Source organism: Rattus norvegicus, chromosome 13 (genome assembly GCF_021556685.1).
Source record: "Rattus norvegicus strain SHRSP/BbbUtx chromosome 13, alternate assembly SHRSP_T2T, whole genome shotgun sequence".
Taxonomy (NCBI): domain Eukaryota; kingdom Metazoa; phylum Chordata; class Mammalia; order Rodentia; family Muridae; genus Rattus; species Rattus norvegicus.
Window position 1 is genome coordinate 45,721,043 of NC_141546.1, and position 13,553 is coordinate 45,734,595.

Consider the following 13,553-nt stretch of genomic DNA (forward strand, 5'->3'; position numbering starts at 1 on the left):
GTAGATGGATGATGGATGGATGGATGGATGGATGGATGGATGAAGGCTGAATGGATGAACAAATGGATGGATGAAGAAGGCTGAATGAATGAATAGATGAATGAATGAATGATTGAAGGCTAAATGAATGAATGGATGGATGAATAGATGAATGAATGAATGAATGAGTAGATGGATGGATGAATGAAGGCTGAATGGATGAACAAATAGATGGATGGATGAAGAAGGCTGAATGAATGAATAGATGAATGAATAGATGAATGAATGAATGCTGAATGAATGGATAGATGGATGGATGAAGAAGGCTAAATGGATGAATGCTGAATGAATGAATGTGTGCATGCATGCATGCATGCATGAATGAATGAATGAATGAATGAGCAAAACAAATGAACATCTTTATGGATTCTTTTCTTATCTTCACACCTGGATAGTTCTGAGATTTTAATCCTCTGGTGAGCAATGAAACCAGAGCATGATTCATACTCACAGCTTCTCAGAATCTCAGACCACAAACCAGAGAATCCCAGCCCCGAGAGGATACAGCTTCCCTCTTCCAAACTAGACCACAGACCCCATTATGAGAATTTCTCCTTGCCTCACCTCTCCCTGGGACTTCTGGCACAGTCCTGGGTCCACAACTGTTGCTCTCGAAAACAGCTCTTTCTGGAAAGGAGAGGCCACCAGTTGGCTGCAGGGAACTCCAGGTGGACCTGCTATGCTTCCTCGTGCTAAATCTCCAGGAACCTTGGTCTCGCTTACATTCATAGTCCATGATCAGGGGAAATTTAGTGGAGTTGCAAATCTAGAAAAGGCTAACAAATACATCCTATTTCAGAGTAGATATGAGCAGGGACTTACCTACGGAGTCATGAGCAAAGCAGCCACTTGCTAAATCACAACTGTGTGACCTTGAATAGGCTCTTTCTTCCCAGTTTCAGTTTTCCGCTCTGAAGGAGTGATGACTACTGCTTGCTGATTTCACAAGGCTCTATAAAGATCACACACACACACACACACACACACACACACACACAAACACATACACATACACATATTGAACATGCTGGTGATTGAGAAGCCATGAGCTTTTGTACCATGGTTATGGAAAAAGAACCCCAGGTCTGGGATTAAGGAGGTAATTTGGGAATCAAATGCGCTCTGAGGTTTGTGCACCAGGTGCTGTTGTGAGCAGGCCTCACAAGTGCCATGAACTAGGCGTATCATACTTCTGACAAGCAGGTGAGGGAAGTGGGGCACAGAGAAGCTATGTAACTTCCTGCAGTTGCACAGCTGGTGTATAGCAGGGCTGAACCCCTCCCTGGCTCACCAACTAATCAGCCTCGGAATTGAGAGACTCAAAGCCCAGCTGTGTAGCACTCTGCTTTTCTCTCCTAACTTCATGTGGTTGTTTTTTTTGTTTTTTTTTTTTACATAGACTAACAGAAGGTTTAGCACATAAGAGCTGGAGCAGGAAGCATGCACAAGGCAGAATGCCCTGGAGCTAGTGTTCCAGAAACCATGCAGGGCCCCACAGGGTTACGTGCTAGGAGTCAGGCAGAACAATGGAGAAGCGTTACCCTGCACCAGGTCCTCAGCCTCAGCTCTCCTATCATAAAAAGGAAGCAGCTCAGAGACCTGCCCTGCTGACCTCAACTGCTTGGGAAGTGGTGAAGTGAGCTGGGTGTGAGAGATCTACAGACTGTAAAGTCCAGTGGTTAGAGTCCAGAACTCACTGGCCTCACTACTTTGTACTCGCTACATTTGGTAGTATAAACCCACTGTGATTTGTTCATGGCTTGCAGATGTCTGTGTCATTCAGTAACCTGGCTCTCTGGGGCAGAACAGATCCTGGTACAGTTTACTTAGGAAGAACCATGTGCTTATTACATCATGACGACCATTTGATGAGCTCCTGCTACTGCCAGACACTGGCAGACACCAAGAAGGTGCTGGGATTAATTGTCAATATGGAAGATATTATTCTTCCTGTCAAGGGAGGAACAGAGGCTGAGAGAGGTGCAAAACTTGCCTGTGACTGTCCATCAGTGAATGGCAGGGCCACCACTCGAACTCTCTGACTCCACAATCTATGATCTGCTGCCTGTCCCAGTTCATTCACACTTTTCCATTCATTCAACAAGTCTTCCTCCCTAGATGCATGCTGAAAATTACAGCACTGGAAGGGTGGGGCAGGGGATCATAATTTCAAGGCTTGCCTGGGTTAAAAATAACAAGACATTGTCTCAAAAAGGACTTGGGGTGGGGGAGGGCAGTCCTAGAGAGATGACCCAGCAGCAGTTAAGTGTACTTACTGATCTTCCAGAGGACCCAAGTTCAATTCCCAGCACCCACATTGGATAGTTCACAATTGTTTACAACTCCAACTCCAGAAGATCCAACACCTCTGGCCTTCACAGGCACCTGAACTCACATTGACATACCCACCCGAAGATGTGCACACATGCATATAACTAAAAATAATAAAAATAAATGATTTAAAGTGTAATATATATCTATCTTTATCATCTGCTATGCTCTAATATTCTGTGACAGAAACCGTCTCTGTCTATATGGAACACAGAGTAGATAGGTCACCACATAAAGAAGACAGGGGACCTAGGCTGGGAGCTAAAGGGGGATTCTGGGAGCAGGGAGTATCATTGTAAATCCCTCGCAAGGTGAGGAGACACTGGCCTTCACAAATCCCTGGAGAGAGCAAACAGGAGCAAAGGAACTGAGGTATAAAGTTGTTACGCAGGCTCCAGACAGGGGAGAGGAGCCTTGAGGATAGGAACAGAAGGAAGAAAGACAAGGCCAGCTGAGAAGTGATGTCCTAGCTAGGGTTTTTATTGCTGCAACGAAACACCATGACCAGAAAGGCAAGTTGTGGAGAAAAGGATGTATGTGGCTTATACTTCCGTATTGATGTTCAACACTGAAGGAAGTCAGAACAGGGAGGAACCTAGAGGCAGGGGCTGGTGCAGAGGCCATGGAGGGATGTTACTTACTGGCTTGCTTCCCCTGGCTTGCTCAGCTTGCTTTCTATAGAACCCAAGACCATCAGGCTAAGGACGGCACCACACACAATGGGCTGGGCCCTCGGAGGTTACTCAGTAATTAAGAAGATATTATTGCAGCTGAATCTTATGAAGGCATTTTTCTCAAACGAGGCTCCTTCCTCTCTAACGACTCCAGCTTGTGTCAAGTTGACATAAAACCAGACAGTGCAGGTGAAAAGGAAGGCGGCACCCATAACACAAAGGACCTGACACACTGGGGAAGAAATCTATCCAGACAATAGAGAAAGGTAGCTTAAGACACATTTTAGGAGGAGAGTATTGCTTTGGTAGGGTGTTAACATTAATAATGGTTAAAATAGTAGAGAAGCTTACAAATAATAGCTATGACACCTAACGCCAACCCTAACCGAAACCCTAAACCATACCGTAATAAGCCTAACCCTAACCCTAACCCTAACCCTAACCCCAACCCTAACCCTGATCCTAACCCTAACCCTAACCCTAACCCTGACCCTAACCCTAACCCTAACCCTAATCCTAACCCTGACCCTGACCCTGACCCTAACCCTAACCCTAACCCTAACCCTAGCCCTAACCCTAACCCTACCTAACCCTAACCCTGACCCTAACCCTGAGATGGAAGGAGGACTTTGAGATGCTCTTACGAAGCCAGAGGAGGCAAAGATGGTGAGGCTGGAACAAGCCCTTCAGCAGGCAGGGACCTTCTAGCAGGTGTTCCCTTTCAGCTGAAAGCAGACTCATTTATCTTCCATACAATGATCATTGGCTCTAAATAGGAAAAAAAAAAAAAAAAAACAGATCCATTTCCAGTCCTTTCCTACGAAAGGGACCAGAGCTTTTTCCACCCCTCTACCCCGGGAGAGAGTCCTTGTCTACTGCCAGGACAGGGGTCTTGTGGACTGGTTTGGAGCGCTCTCATAAAGCCAGCTGCTTCTCCCTGAAGCTGGGCTCTGGATCTAAGACAGAGAACAATCTCTACCCCAGTGCAGCCTTACGGTTGAGCTCTTACGGTTCTTGCTGGGTGGCTGCCTCTGGGAAGAGGAATGTGTTCTGAGAACATCCCCCATGCCTCAGGGTTCTTGGGCCATCCCAGAACTGGAGGGAATTCGTGGGACTGCTCAGGGCCACAGACAGCTATCCTGCCCTTCTCCAGCTCAGACATCTACACTCATTCTCATCCTCTCCCTTTTCCTTCATCATGTCTCTACTGCCCTCTTTTCCTACAGATGGGGAGACACATGACATCTCAGGAAGCTAGGGGTGAATCAGAAGGAGTCTGACAGGGTGGTACATCCCTATAACCTCAGCACTCGGGAGGCATCGTGAGTTCAAAGCCAGCCCAAGATAAGACTTTGCCTTATAACAAACATACACTAAAAAATTTAAATCCAAAGAAAGTTAGCAACAAAGAGGAAGTTATAGGAAGGAGCACATTGAATCGGGAAGTTTCTACAAACCAGAATAATCCTCCCCAAGCAAATGATACCATATTACACAAATTTATGTAAACCATCTACAGTTTTCTCTTTATTTGCAACCCCCAAATTTTGAACACCAAAGAGAATCTAGAAATGAGGCAATTCTAGCAGGATCCCCAGAGCTAATGTGAAGAAAAGCTTGAGGAGTGGAGATCTCTACTCTTCCTATGGTCTAGTCCACTCCCACTGTTACCCACACTTGGAAAGGATCTAGGGAAATCCCTCTACCAGCTACCTCCAGCAAAAACTCCATCCTGGTGACTGAACCGAACATTTTCGTGTCAGTGAGATGAGCAGCCACATTTGAAGGAAAGAACTAAGAATAGACACAATCTCTTTATGCTAATAGCCTACAAGCACAGCTGTTCTCCATTTTCTTGGTCCCCAGATCTGAAGGAGATCAGGAAAGAGAAAGAACTGGAGGGAGGTAGAAGGGAGAAAGGCCCAGGAGGCCTAGCTGACCTTCATTCTCATTTGCATATCCAGACACAAGTGACCCAAGCAAGGGGGAGCTGATAAGACAATTCAGATTTCACAGGGAGAGCTGCTGGTCCAGACGGAGCCCAGGGGGCGTAGGGGTGCAGGAAATGCTGCCTGCATCTCTGGGCTGAGACAGGTGCTATCCCTTTTCGATGACCCCTACCTCCCAGGGAGCGCCTTCACTGCCTCTCTCAGTGGAGGGTTTGTGTCCCTTCTGCACCATTATTTCCCACAATTGCTGGCACACAGCAACACCCCCAGCACCCTCCAGGCTCTTGAATCCCTTTCGATAAGGAGGATTAGCTCCTCTTTGGTGAGCTCACAATGGTCCTCCACATCCTTTGTTGACTCTGTTTGCATCAAATATTGAAGCTCTCTCCTGAAACTCATTACAGGCCACCAGGACAAAGGCTTCCCATGCTCTCCAGGACAGATCCAGTGCCAGGATGTTCCTCACGGCTTCACCTGCCACCTCTTCTCCAGTTACCACCCAAGGGAATGAGCCACAGAGATGACAGGGCAATGGGCAGAGCAGCTGCAATGGCGCCCATACCCAGGGCTGCCTACCAGAGAGGAAATGGGAACTGAGGCCTGTGGGGACGAGCCCGGATCACAAGGGCTTAGACCACAAAGAGGATCAAAGGTGAGAGGCTGGGGTGGACTGAGCACACAGAAGCAGAGTGCTCAGTTACTTCGTCATCACCCCCAATGGCCACTGGGAACATCCCTATCACATAACCTCAGCCTGCTTTGCAGGGACCCCTTTATGCATGGTCTCAAGCCTAGACCTCACCTCAGAATCTCCTGGAGGGACATCCTTGTCTCCAAAATGTAAGTGTCTTTCAGTCTTCATAGCTATTGTTGCAACTGTCACACAGTTCCTGCTTCCTGCCCCTGGACAATGCCCCAGCCTTCAAGCTCTTGTGTGTAGTTCAGTACTATGTCTACACAGCTAGTATAGATCCTTAACATAGCAGAAAAACAAGGCTTAACTGATAAGTGAGAACATGAGCAAGTGAGTGAATGAGTGAGTGAATGAGTAAGTGAGTGAATGAGTAAGTGAATGAGTGAATGAGTGAGTAAGTGAATGAGTGAATGAATGAGTAAATGAGTGAGTGAATGAGTGAATGAGTGAGTGAATGAGTGAATGAGTGAGTGAATGAGTATAAGTGAATGAGTGAATGAGTGAGTGAATGAGTGAATGAGTGAGTGAGAAATGACTGAATGACTGAATGAGTGACTGAATAAGTAAATGACTAAATGACTGAATGAGTAAGTGAATGACTGAATGAGTAAGTGAATGAATGAGTTAATGAGTGAGTGAATGACTGAATGAGTGAATGAGTTAATGACTGAGTAAGTGAATGACTGAATGACTAAATGACTAAATTAATTAATGAATGAGTAAATGAATGAGTTAATGAGTGAGTGAGTGAGTGAGTGAGTGAGTGAGTGAGTGGATGACCCACCTCTTCCAACATTAGTTGTGCCTCATTCCTGGGTCCTGAGAATCCTGACTCCACAGCCACTGGGTCATACATGGCCCCAGGAGAAGGACCTGGCCTCCCATAGGCACCTTAGTTGATGGACACAATAGTGCCCCAAACATTCCCCAACTACACGACCCTGTGTGAGTCTCAGAACCAACTCAAGTCTCCATTCTTTCATGTGGCAAAAGTGGCACTGGAAAGACAGCGTGAACGGATGCTCTGAGGGGCAAAGGAGGACTGCGGATGGGGGTGAGCAGAGGGCACAGCATGGCGTCTGGGAGAGCAGCAGATGAGAAGAAACAACCGCTTTTATAGGCACTGTATGAGACAGAACATGGGAACCAGTCTCCAGGATCCTGAGCAGGAAGCTTGATGGGCTGAGGGTCACTGTCAGGACATCCAGCCCTGCCTACAACTGTCACTTTCCCAACTACTAAAAGGAAGGACTTTGCCAGGCTGTGGCTAAGTGTGACACAGAGATAACAATGTTGTGGCTTCACAGGCTAGAAGCTCAAAGAAGAACATTTAGCACCCAGCCTCTCCCCTGCTGTCTGCTGCCACACTTCGGAGAGCCACGGGTCATCTACCCATCTTGAAGAAGGAGAACCCAGTGACTCGAGAACTTATCTGAGGTTACCTGTGACTCAGGAACCCTTGAACGTACACCTGACAGACCCCAGCTTCTATTCTTAGTCACTTGTGACTGAGTTTGAGTCATTCTTTCATCACCTCATGCATACAATTCCAGGCCACTCTACAAGGTGACAACAGACGCCCTTCCTGTGGTCCTCCTGAAGGCTGAAGGTGCTGGGATACACACACACACACACACACACACACACACACACACACACACACACACACACAGAGAGAGAGAGAGAGAGAGAGAGAGAGACAGAGAGACAGAGAGACAGAGAGACAGAGAGAGACAGAGAGAGACAGAGAGATGGAGAGAGACAGAGAGACAGAGAGATGGAGAGAGAATTATGGTTCAATGTGCTGAGAAATGGTCCTCACAGTCTCCTTCTTCACAGGAGCCTGAGCTAAGTGTGTGAGAGGTCAGAGTCCCAGTGGGGACCAAGGCGACCATAGAAGCCACAGGGCTAAAGGGAAACACCTCACAGATCTGGCCAATTGGACCAGAACACCTGTTGTAAGTTGGGAGCTTTCCCTAACAAGACCGTCAACGCTCCAGTGACATTTGGGTTGTTCAGCTTGGCCCCATGACAGGCCTGTGAGTCATGTGGGAGGCTCCTGGGGAAGTGTGGTAATGCACTAGAAAGTTGGCAGCCAGTCACCTTTCTAGATGTGTGAGTATGGACCATGGAGGCAATTGGCACACACAGGGACCTCACAGAGGAAGGGAACTCCATAGAAGGGCTGCCCAACCTGCTAGACACTGCCTTCTACTCCCATCCAATCCCCAACACACCTTTCCTTCCTCTCGCAACTCCTCTTGGGGCCCAAGCCAGACTTGGGCAAAGAGCTGTGCCTGCACGTGCCAACCAGATAGCTACCCCTGGGTAGGGACAAGGAGGCTGGCCAAGCAGGCAGGATATGACCTTCTGCATGCCCCTCAGCACATGAAGAAAGGATCCAATGTCCCCTGTTCGTGGTTCTCATGTGGAGCGCCTCCTCCCTTTCAGCCATCCTTCAGTCTTCAATTATTTGGTCTGGTCTAATAAGCCTCCCTAAGTTCTTGAATGGTAATAAAATGCCCCTTCATACTTTTTTGGAGTTAATAACCCTAAAAAGAGGATCTTCCCTTACTTCCTCACTCTCGTTTGGCCCACATCCAGGTTCTTCCTCAGGTTTCCTCTTCGGACATGAACCTTGCCTTCCTGGTTGGCTTGCGCTAGGAGAGAGCACTTGAGAACAGGGGGTGGGAAACACAGCAGGCCCAGAGGTGAGAAGGCAGTGTTCTGCTCCAAGGGCGTTCAGCCAGGGAAATGCCTTCCTGCCTGGGTTTCTGTTCATTCAACCAGTCTTATCTCACCGCCACCAACCCAGACTCCTTCCTGGCATCCAAGAAAACCAGTGTCATGATCTCATGCGGTGGCTGGAGACCTTGATGGTTCCTAAGAACTCTGAGGAGCTGATTACAGTGCGGATTCCTAAGCTCTACACTCCGTGCTGATTGCATGATGCTCTGGTGAGATCTACCTGGCTCATTTTAACCAAGCCCCCACAGAAGCCTGGAGATGATCCTGGGCTAGGAAGCCAAAGGGAGAGCTAGGCCACCGGTAACAAACAGAGGTAGGAATCGTGTGGAGCCAAGACTTTGGCAATGGCCATCAGAGAAAAGTGAAAGCTGTTGGGTACCAGACCTGGGACAATCAGCTGAGGGCCTATTTTACATACTAAAGTGGACCTGACCTCTACGTTCTCCCAGTATCCCTCAGTTCCTACCTGTTACAGGGCCTGGATGGCATAACCTGCCCTCCACCCTAAACTTTCAAGCCCAGGAAGCTGAGCTTCCTCTCCCCACAGAGGCTCTTCAATAAATAACCCAGACATTTTGGCTCCCCCCACACACCTTCTCACTCTGTGCATGCGATTTTCCTCTTTCCCTGTCTCTTCATGGCTACTTCCCTGACACCTTCCTGTGTGGTCGGTGAAATCACTGGTTGCTGCTCCCAGTAAACCTGCCTTTATACTTTAATTTGGCTTGAAATCAGGTCATTTTTGCTGGCAGATATAATTTATCAAAAGCCTTTTCCACATCCTCAACCCAGGGCCCAGGGAAGCAATAGGTAGGGGAGAAAGGGCAGAATAGACTCAGAGAAGACACAGCCTGACTAATCTGGCCAGCTTCTGCAGTGACAGAGGGTTCACTAAATCCTGACACCAAAGACTAGATGTCTCATTCATAAAGACATCTGATTGCAGGATGACACAGGGCAAAGGCAAGGTAATGGCTGATTTTCACCCTGAGATAGGACCTTTAGTAACCCTTAGAGCTTCCCTGTATCCCACAAGCTCTGCGTCCCAGTATCTCAGTAAGCCCCAGGGCCCCCCATCACCTTCAGTACCCCTTAGGCTTAGGCTGAGCAGCAACACTACTCCAAACCATCGGCCCTACCATACAGATGTCTAGATTCAGACAGCCTCTACAGGAACTTGTGCCAGCATATCCCCACCTCAGGGCAGCTCTGAGGTAGGCAACCTGTGTCCAGAAGCCTAGCTGTACTGCTAACCCACCTCATCCATAAAATGGATTCCTACCTCCTCGTGGGGTCTAAGTGAAACTACTAGCCACTGACTTCCAGATAAACATATCTCTAATCATTCTTCCTCCTGAGCGGTGTCCAAGTGACCTACACTCTCTACTGAGTGTACCTGGGGATTATAGAAATGAATAGCCCTGGGGCTGTGGCTCCCGCTGGGATCTCTCTTACCACTTATCCACTAATCTGTGCTCTAATGAGAAGTCAGATACAAAAACAAGGAATTGATTTCTTGTTGCATGAGATGTTATACTAAGGCTAGGCAGGAGCTTGGGGAGTCAGGGAGAGGTACTGGGTCAAGGCAGTGGCTGGGAGCTAGAAGCAGAAGGTGTGCATCATCATTCAGGAGGCTGTGTGGAAACAGAAAAGAGAAGATTCCGGGTAGCAAGTAGACCCTAAGTGCAAAGGTGTCAAAATCAAAAGCATGGTTCATACAGCTGTTTGGGCATCCTTAGAGGAGGATCTAGAAGTGTTCCACCCAGCAGCTAAGGCTAGCTATCTCAGAGAAGTAGTATAAGGGAGACTTTGGATTTTTTTTTTACTAGTACATTGCCATTTTGTTTGAATGTTTCTAGTGAGCAAGAATTAGTTTCAGAATAAAAAATATATAATTATAAGAGAAAGAGTATTATGTGTCTTCTGGAACTCTGAAACATTGGGGCATAAAATCAGGGAGAAGCATACGATGTGTAGTGAAGGAGAAAAGGTGGGGAGCTATCACAGTCCCAGGTCTACAGAAGTAACAACCAACTATATAGACCAGGCAGAGTCAGGCTGCTCATTCCTTTCATGGGAGAATAACTTCAGTTCAGCTGATGCTGCGCCATGATGCTCATCCGCCATGATGCTCATCCGCCATGATGCTCATCCGCCATGATGCTCATCCGCCATGATGCTCATCCGCCATGATGCTCATCCGCCATGATGCTCATCCGCCATGATGCTCATCCGCCATGATGCTCATCCGCCATGATGCTCATCTATGATCTACCATGATGCTTCCCCACAGCTCCAGGGACTAAGCTTTGGAAATCTTTCCATAGTAAGACTAAGAGTCCGGTCCTTCCAGCCCCCTGGGAAGCTCCAGGCTCGTTGGAGAGGGGTTTTTTTCTTTCTGACTTTCTCAGTCTCTCGCTCTGCCTGGATCTGAGCTAGACTGAAGGAGAATTAAAGACCTGAGCTCTGAGAACAAGATCACTGGCAAAAGAGAAAAAAGTAAGCCTGGAGACTGAAAGTGTCCTTGACTTTTCAAATTAGTTTTGTATAGACTCCAGTAGCTTTTCTGTAGAAACTCCTTTATTTGTCCTCTGTCACAGAATAAGGAAATAGTTAGTAAGCTATAACTCAGGTGTGTCACTCAAATGTGAACACATGTACAGTTTTTTTTCCTCTGTTCAGAGTGACCTTAAGACATAGATGTAATTTAAAAAAATCTACAATGTCCCCAATACAGACCAACCTCCCTCCACCTTTCACTGGGGTTGGAATTTATTCTGGGGTTAGGGGTTAGGTCTTGTTCAACCTTCCCCCACCTCTCATACACACACACACACACACACACACACACACACACACACACACACACACACACACACACACACACATCCCACAGAGATGTCCTGGTCAGACTAAGTATAGCTCGGCATTTTAATGAGGTTTGTTGATGGAGTGCCTAGCTTCCTCTGTGAAAGGATGGGTCAAAATGGCATTATTGTTTATATTGCTTTACACAGGCTTAGTAAGGGAACAGCCCAAGAGCAGACTGAGTTAGGAATGGCATACAGCAACAATACCTTCTCCTCTAATTAGGAACTACAGAGTAAAAAATGGGGTGGGGTGGTGGAGAAGGAAAGGGAGAAGCCACCTGTTCAAAGCTTGGTTTGGGCCTGAGACTGGGTTCCTATAAGAAGCCAGTCCCCAACGTGGCTTTATTTCTTAATTAGATATAGATCACCCCCACCCAACCTGTTCTGCTTTCTAAAGCCTCTGTCAACCAGGGGTAGCACAGGACACAGGGACATGGTTTGCACAATGACACCACTGGTCAAGATGCTGGGTCTCAGTCACAGGCAGAACAACTAAGAGACAACAGGAGGTTTCCAAGGTTAGATTCTGAAACTATTAATGTGAAAAGTCACACCTGCCAATCAACAGCTGGCCACTACTGGGAAACACAAATGCATAGTGGGGAGAAGAGGGCAGAGACAACATGAGTAAGATGAGACAGGGTTTTGCTGTCCCTGAGTCATCTGACAAGCTGTCAGAAAAGAATGACAAGACTCTTGTGTAATGAATTTGGACTCCCAAGAACACAGCCCAGGGATCTGCACGCTTATTTTTAAATCTTCTAGATGGTTCTCAAGTGGAACGAAGTTGTAGAAAACTAATTGTTCCAATGAGGATTACTCTGGATGAAGAAACCGGATGAGGGCGGCAGGGTATGGGAATCCCAGGTTTGGAAAGAGAAGGGCCGAGTGCAGGCAGTTCTGAGCCCATTTGTGGTGGTCTCTGATGCTGATGGGTGGCCAAGAAAAACCTAGATTCCTTCACTCTGAGTAGTTTCTAAAGCAAGCTTTGCACAGCTCAGTGGTCTCTCCAGGAGCAGGGCACCCTGTCATGAGAGACCCGTCAGAAACAGAGACAGCTGTGTCTTTCCACAGCGTCAGAATTTGCTGAATGATAATAAATTCCCTTGATGTCCATCTCCTTGGCTTTAATTTACCAAGCCTCCTAACCATGCTTGGTACTTAACAGCTGCTGAAACCACAGGTTCTTTTATTCCAATCTTAGTGACTAATATCAGCTCTCAGATCATACGTTACAGCTCACACTGGGTTCATGCATGGGTGAGAGGGTGGTTCAGAAAGGGTTAAAGCACAGCAGGTCTAAAGTGGTCTTACTGAAAGCAGGATGGAGAGCTGGAGAGCTGAGCAGGAGCAGAGGGGGTCAGAGCAATGGTGGAACACAGCCCAGCCACAGAGCTCTGCAGGAGTGGATCACAAAGCACTAGGTTGCTTTGGGGCAACCAAGTCCAGATTAATGGCACTTGGCGGATGACTTAAGTGGACCTTATCAAGCAAGACTATCTGTTATCATGTGGGGCTGCAGCTCCAGAAACAGAGGCAGGGTTTCTATCTGTCAATCACTGGGATCATGATACATGCACCAGAGGGTCTGATGGCCAGCAGGTGGGTACTGTTGCATCATGGTTAGATACCCCTCCAATTCCATGTTGGTTGGTATGTCCCATGTACCTGATGGCCTCGGCCTAGCTTCCTGGCATAGCTGTGATGCATTCATGTACTCATGAGCTCCTGACTTAACTTGATAAGTTGTCAGGTGGGAATATTTTATTTAAGTAAATACATTATTATCAGTCTGGGCCTTGTGACCTATGAAGGACTGATAGTGACTATTTACTTGGCATAAACAAAATCTAGAGTCACTCTGCCTTGACATACGCACTCAGAATGAAGCAAACGACTATTTTATAAAATGAAGTCATGCAGGGCAGGGCCTGGCCCGAAACCTTAGGTTATTGTAGGGTGGCTCGCAGCAGCACCCAATCTAATGGCCAGACTCTCTCCTACCCACCCACTCTGACAGGAGTAGCCCACTCTTTCCATCAGGGATGTGCTAAGAGCAATATTCTAGGCCTCTCAAGCCATTTCTCACTTTCTGTCAGCAACTAAAAGGTCTAGGAGAAGCTATGCCCCTCAGCATATTCCAAATAACACCAGCCCAGAAAATAGTGCCCCCTAGAGATTGGAAAGGGGGAGAGAATGGGAGGGCAGAGGGAGCAAAAGAGGCAAAAGAGGGTAGTAGAGATGGAGA